Source organism: Brassica napus, unplaced genomic scaffold (assembly GCF_020379485.1).
Source record: "Brassica napus cultivar Da-Ae unplaced genomic scaffold, Da-Ae ScsIHWf_1147;HRSCAF=1629, whole genome shotgun sequence".
In the NCBI taxonomy this organism is placed as follows: Eukaryota; Viridiplantae; Streptophyta; class Magnoliopsida; order Brassicales; family Brassicaceae; genus Brassica; species Brassica napus.
The window spans coordinates 21,881-28,981 of NW_026014571.1; the positions used below are offsets into that span (position 1 = coordinate 21,881).

Below are 7,101 nucleotides of genomic sequence, written 5' to 3' on the forward strand. Positions count from 1 at the left end.
GAGGAGTACGAGAAGATGGCCGAGAAGAGAGAACGAACAATCGCTCGGAGAAGAGCTCAGAAAGAAAGAGCCGACGCAGCTGAAGCCGAACTTTCCATTGCTCGCTCCACTATCGAGGCTTTGGAGCTGCACAAGTCCAACCTCATGGAAGAGATGGGAGTTAAGGCTGCGGAGCATAAGAAAGAGTTGGATCGACTCAGGGACTCGCGCATTTACGAGGCCACGAAGGAACAGTGAGGGTCGAGACCGAGATGGCCACGAAATGTAACAAACACTTTGGGAATTTGCGCGATTGGTGGGCTAATCGCGGGCCGTTTGACACAATGCGGCTACTGCAGAGTCAAGCTTTCGGAACCAAGAAATGTCTCGAAGCTTTGAAGGCCGGCGGTCGCGACATTCCTCTGGAGACCATCGACATGTTTGTTGCTCAAGAGGAGAAGTTCGAGCAGGAAGCTACAAAGCTTAACCCCGGCGAGATCCCCGAAGATGACTTGGCCTTATCTCCCCATAGACTCGACTCGCAGTTTGTCGACATGCGAGCCTTCGTGGGCCTTGATCCGCATGGAACCAACACGCACCTGGTCAGTCCGAGGATTGCTGCCGCTCTTCGAAGCCCTGCTAACCATCTCAAAATTCCGGTTGCTCCTTCTCGTTCCACGGGGAACGGTACCCCAGAGAGAAATGCGCCGGTCCCTGACGTTCAAGCCACAGACAAAGGAGTGGCCTCGACGCGAGACGAGGGTGATGTTAGGAGTTTTCAAGGCTCCTAAGATAAATGTTGTAGTATAGTGAATGTCGAACCAGTTCTGAGGGATATCAAAGCACCGAGAATGCAAGTACTCACTTAATCTAAGTGCAACCAATGATTTAGATGAGTTTTAAGCTATGACTAAAACTAAAAAGCAATAACAGAATGATACTTTCTTGACTAAGGGAAAAGAGAACTCATGGGCATAGGGATTAGACCTTGGGTGATCAAGTTTCGAACTAAGGATGACAAATGATCAATCAAACTATCGACCTTAAGCCTAGACACAATTCTAAGCAAGCTCTATGTCTAGATGAATGCTCATTTGCTAACATATCTCAAACATCAAATGTCTTTGGTTGAATAATATGAAAGCAATCATTACTAACAAGTCTATTAGCTATTTTATCACCTTTAACAACAAATGTCTTTGGCAAAGTATACTAAAAGCCTAGGAGAGTTGTCTCAGGCATTTCATCAAACACCTTTTGGGTGGGAAATGCCTATTGATCAACTTTTGAGTGGCCAACTCAGAAGATGCATTATGAATACTCTACTAGCAAGGAACAAGAATGATCTACACTAAAACATCCTAGAACTAACCTAATCACCCTTAATCTCCCTAACCCATGAATTCAAAAGGTGATTACTCACTAATCTCCATGATTCCTCTTAAACCCATATTGGATTTCAGATTAATCATGTAGAGAAATAGATAAGAAATCAACAAGAACACAAGAACATAACAATCAAAATCCAAGAGATAAACTTCTCAAGAGAGTTTTTGTGTATTTCTCAATAGATCAAAAGATAATCTGCTTGGTGGCTCCCAAAGATGTTTAAAACATAGGTTTTAGAAATGTAAAACGTGCATAATGAAATGACCAAAAGGGCCTTAAGTATAATAGAAATCGACCCAACAATAGACGCGGAGCGACCTCGGCATGTCGCTCCGACAAGTCGCTCCGGCCTTCGGGAGCGACCTCAGTGGGTCGCTCCGGGCTTTGCTTCGTGTCGTCTCATCATAGAGATGAGAGCGACCTCGGGGTGTCGCTTTGGGAGGTCGCTCCGAGAGGGGTGTGAGATGCGAGTGACCTCGGTGCGTCGCTCTGGGCAAGTCGCTCTGGGCTTCCAACGGGATGAATATGGCGAGCGACTTCACGGGGTCGCTCCAGCTAGGTCGCTCTGCGAGGTGCTTTGGAGCGACCTCATGACGTCGCTGCGGAACCTTGCTCCCATCCTATGCTCGTCCAATGATCACCTATTTCACCTCCTTTGAGCTCCAAATGCATCCAAATGTCCCCAAGAACTCCATGTGGCACTCCAACACCTGATAAAGACTCATGTATGCAAAATGTAACCTAAACATGGCTAAATCCTAGTCTATATGATCAAAATGCACATGGACGAATGGATAAGATAATGGAAATATGCAAGATATCAACTCCCCCAAACTTGTTCTTTTACTTGTCCACAAGTGAACTTTCTAGAACTCATAGGGAGAGAGGTTTGAAGGTGAGAGCTCATAGCCAAAAGAAACACACAAAGCACTCAAATCAACATCTAAATTCAGCATTAGTACACCCTCTCTTATTATACTCTAGCTTCTCTAGGCCTATTCAACTCTTTTCATCCCTACACTCATCATCATGCATTCACACATGCAAATCAGCCAACTCTCAAGTTCATTAAGCATAGCATCAAGTGAATTCTTGCAAATGGTCAATTGGTCCAAATCATTTGGTTGAGTAAGGGAAAGCTTTTATTCAAGTGGGTCAAGAGGTTCAAAATCCATGATCTTTAAAGTGGTTTACTCTCAAAACAAGTAGCCTTGACATTGCACATAATATATCTAAGAAAGGGATCAACTCATGCATACAATGCTCAATCTCCATTGTTCTACCATTTTCCCAACATACAATTACACAATCATTCCCAAATGTCAAACCCAACTCACATCTCTCACCAAAAGATCCTAAGAACTTTAACTCCTTCTCTTTGAAATCTACAAGGGATTTTCCACAACCTCAAAACATTACTTAGCTCCTAACAACTTTGCTAGCCCCCTTTTTCTTTCTTTTTCTTTTCTTTTTATATATTTTTTTTTTTTTTTTTTTTTTTAGATGGGGGCCAAGACTTTTCATAACTTGAGCTAGAGGTTTTTCTACTTATCCCAATAAGACAATTCACTTAAACACGAAGAGTCATTTCTTTTCTTTTTTCATTGCTCCCAAATCATAATCACAACTCTCACCCCCCACCTATAGCTAGACAATAGAGTGCCCAATCTAGCAAGAATGAAGATCAAGCATTGTCGTTCCCGATACTCTCAACATTATGCACATGTAAGACTTTCCGAAGAAGGCCTCACTCATCAAACAATGAAAGCTTAAAAGAAAGGAAAGGTTTTGGGAGTGGTCTACCACTAGAGTTTGTCAAAATAAGATTGGCATAAAGGATGTGACAACTCAAGTGTGTATAGCCATGACTCAGTACACAAGGGACCATGAGCAAGAAGCATTAAGTTCGTTCAGTTCAAATAAGGTTGTAGTTGGCTTCAAAGACTGAGTTTCAGCAATCAACAAGTTTCAGGAAGAGTCTTCAAGGCTCGAAGCATACAAGTGTTTTTGAGAGGTGCATAAGCTATTCAGGTGCAAAGTAATGTTCTTTACAAGGCATTTCAAATCATTGCTCCCAATGCAAGTAAATGCAACCTATATGCTCTAGACTCTCCTAGAAATGCCAATGATGCAAACTAAATGAATTTTTTTTTAATGCAAATATATATGTATAATGCAATGCATGAGACTCAAAATCATCAAAGCAAACGTGATCAAATACTTGGTACCTCCCCCAAACTTAAATGACACAGTCTCTGTGTTGTCAAGGAGAGAGAGATACCCAAAAAGAGAAAACTAATATGCAAAAACGAAATGGTATATACAAGGGAAAGTAGTGGGTTACCTTCTATGGAGAATGAGTAGAGGGAGATGCTCCCTCCTCGTCGTCCTCAGGTGGTAACTCTTCAAGGTGCTCATCAGTAAGAGTGCCCATCTCTTCAATGTAGAAGGCTTGCCCGAACACAGTTGGTTTCTTCATTTTCTCCTTGATGTCAAAGTGGAGAACATGCCCTTTACCCAAATGGAGATCAATCGTGCCCTCTTTCACCTTAACAATTGCTCCTGCTGTAGCTAAGAATGGCCTTCCAAGAATCAATGGGTCCTGAGCCTCCTCACCCATCTCAAGCACCACAAAATCTGTAGGTATCTCATACCTTCCAATCTTCACAGGTAGGTCCTCTAAGATGCCCACAGGGTACTTCACTGAACGATCAGCTAACACCAGAGAGAGTTTACACTTCTTGTACTGAGTGAATCCAAGCTTCTTTGCAACAGACAAAGGCATCACGCTGACACTAGCTCCCAAATCGCAGAGACATTTCTCAAATACCATAGGTCCAAGAGCACAAGGTAGTGTGAAGCATCCTGGATCCTCTAACTTCTCTGGAACATCAAGCCTTTGGATGATGGCACTGCACTCATGGGTAAGAATCATCATGCTTTCCATTTCCTTCTTCTTTGCAGCTACAACATCTTTCAGGAACTTGTTGTATTGAGGAATCAACATGAAAGCATCGATGATGGGCATTGCAACCTGAGCTTCACTCATTTGCTTCTCAAACAAAGCCTTGTACTTCTCTAGCAGCTGCCTCTTGAATCTACCAGGGAATGGTAGTTTGGGTTCATAGGGAGGAGGAACAAAAGAATTCTCACTTGCTGGAGCAAGAACTTCACCATCTTTCACTGTTTTCTTCTCTTCCCCAACCTTTCCTTTACCTTTGGCTTCCACAATCTTCTCCAAGATTTCATCATTGATTTTCTCATCAACAATCACCACTTCATCATCTAAGTTGATGGCCACCTCCTCACCTAGTTTCTCAGCATCCCTGGTGAGGGTTGTAGGAGGTAACTGCTTACCACTCCTAAGGGTGATAGCTTTGGCCTCCTTGGGGTTTTGGTCAGATTTTCCAGGTAGAGATCCTTGCTGGCGAGTCTGGTGAGTGTTCATGGAAGCAAACTGATTCTCTAAATTCTTGACTGTAGAAGCAAGATGTGAGAACTTGTTGTTGAGCTCATTGTAGCTCCCATCAATCTTGGAATGAAGGTTCTTCAACTCATAACCAACATGCTTCTCACTTCTAGTCTGAGACTCCAAGATTTGTTTCAGCAGGGTGTCAGTGCTGCTCTCTTGAGGAGCAGAGGAACCAGATGAGGGGTTTTGCTGAGGTTGATAGCTGCCTTGCTGGTTGTTTCGAGGCGGATAACCACTCTGTTGGTTGTTGGGATAGGATTTCTGTTGGTAGTTGTTGTACTGAAAGTTGGGCTCTTTTTTGTACCAGCTACCATTGTTGTTGATGAAACACAGCTCTTCCTGACCTTCCAAACCCTCAACCTCATGGACAACAGGTGGTGTCTCTTGGCTTGGGTTACCAACAAAGTGCAGCTGCTCTTGTGTGGCTTTATCAGCAAGGAGGATGTCTATCTTATCCTGTAGAGCTTTCAACTCCTTCCTCGTCTGCTTATCATCTGTTCGACTGCCTCTGTCGTGGTCTCCACTGTAGACTGCATCACTCTTTACCATGTTGTCAACCAGCTCCTCTGCATCTTCCTCAGTTCTCCCCAAGAAGAACCCATTGCTAGCTGTATCCAGTCTGGCCCTGTACTTAGGAAGAGCACCACGGTAGAATGTGCTCAGCAAGCTCTCCTTAGAGAAACCATGGTGTGGGCATTGAGCTTGGTAGCCCTTGAATCTCTCCCAGGCTTCACTGAAGCCTTCCAAGTTCTTCTGTTGAAAACTGGAAATCTCATTTCTCAGCTTAGCAGTTCTTGAAGTAGAGAAGAACTTCTCCAAGAATGCTCTCTTGCAATCATCCCAAGTGGTGATAGAGTCGCTGGGTAGAGACTTCTCCCACTGACGTGCCTTATCCCCCAAAGAGAAAGGGAATAGCTTGAGCTTTAAGGCATCTTCGGACACACCATTGGTTTTTGACAACCCACAGTAGCTGTCGAACTTGTCCAAGTGATCAAATGGGTCCTCTAGAGCCAAGCCATGATACTTGTTGTTCTCGATCACGTTGAGGAGTCCTGACTTGACCTCAAAGTTGTTGGCTGCCACAGCCGGTGCTCGGATTCCTAGTCTATGACCATGAATGTTGGGCCGGTCATAAGTACCAATGGGTCGAGCTGCCCGCGGTTGGTGTTCTGCCCCTTGCGGTGGATCTGCCATATCAATATCAATCTCTGCAAGTGGGCTTGTTGTCTTCTTCTCTTCTAGCTCTAGCACACTCCCTCTCGAAAGCTCTGATGTCTGCTACTATTGGAACTAGGTTTGATGGACCTCTGCTCCTCAAGTTCATACACCTGAAAGTGAAAGGTAGGTGAAGAAGAAGAATCAGTAACAAAACAAAATTAAAATGACTTAGTCTCAAGCAAGTGACTAAATCTCAATGTTTAAATCTACTCAGAATTTGGCAACGGCGCCAATTTGATGTTAGGAGTTTTCAAGGCTCCTAAGACAAATGTTGTAGTATAGTGATGTCGAACCAGTTCTGAGGGATATCAAAGCACCGAGAATGCAAGTACTCACTTAATCTAAGTGCAACCAATGATTTAGATGAGTTTTAAGCTATGACTAAAACTAAAAAGCAATAACAGAATGATACTTTCTTGACTAAGGGAAAAGAGAACTCATGGGCATAGGGATTAGACCTTGGGTGATCAAGTTTCGAACTAAGGATGACAAATGATCAATCAAACTATCGACCTTAAGCCTAGACACAATTCTAAGCAAGCTCTATGTCTAGATGAATGCTCATTTGCTAACATATCTCAAACATCAAATGTCTTTGGTTGAATAATATGAAAGCAATCATTACTAACAAGTCTATTAGCTATTTTAGCACCTTTAACAACAAATGTCTTTGGCAAAGTATACTAAAAGCCTAGGAGAGTTGTCTCAGGCATTTCATCAAACACCTTTTGGGTGGGAAATGCCTATTGATCAACTTTTGAGTGGCCAACTCAGAAGATGCATTATGAATACTCTACTAGCAAGGAACAAGAATGATCTACACTAAAACCCTAGAACTAACCTAATCACCCTTAATCTCCCTAACCCATGAATTCAAAAGGTGATTACTCACTAATCTCCATGATTCCTCTTAAACCCATATTGGATTTCAGATTAATCATGTAGAGAAATAGATAAGAAATCAACAAGAACACAAGAACAACATCAATCAAAATCCAAGAGATAAACTTCTCAAGAGAGTTTTTGTGTATTTCTCAATAGAT

At 42.9% G+C, this 7,101-nt stretch overlaps 1 non-coding gene across 1 annotated transcript; it reads left to right on the plus strand.

Annotated features, from left to right (window-relative positions):
- The first annotated feature begins 5,519 nt into the window (after positions 1-5,519).
- On the plus strand, positions 5,520-5,626 carry LOC125596199. Its single transcript, XR_007330926.1, has one exon. It is a non-coding gene; the product is annotated as a small nucleolar RNA R71 (small nucleolar RNA).
- The last annotated feature ends 1,475 nt before the right edge of the window (positions 5,627-7,101 follow it).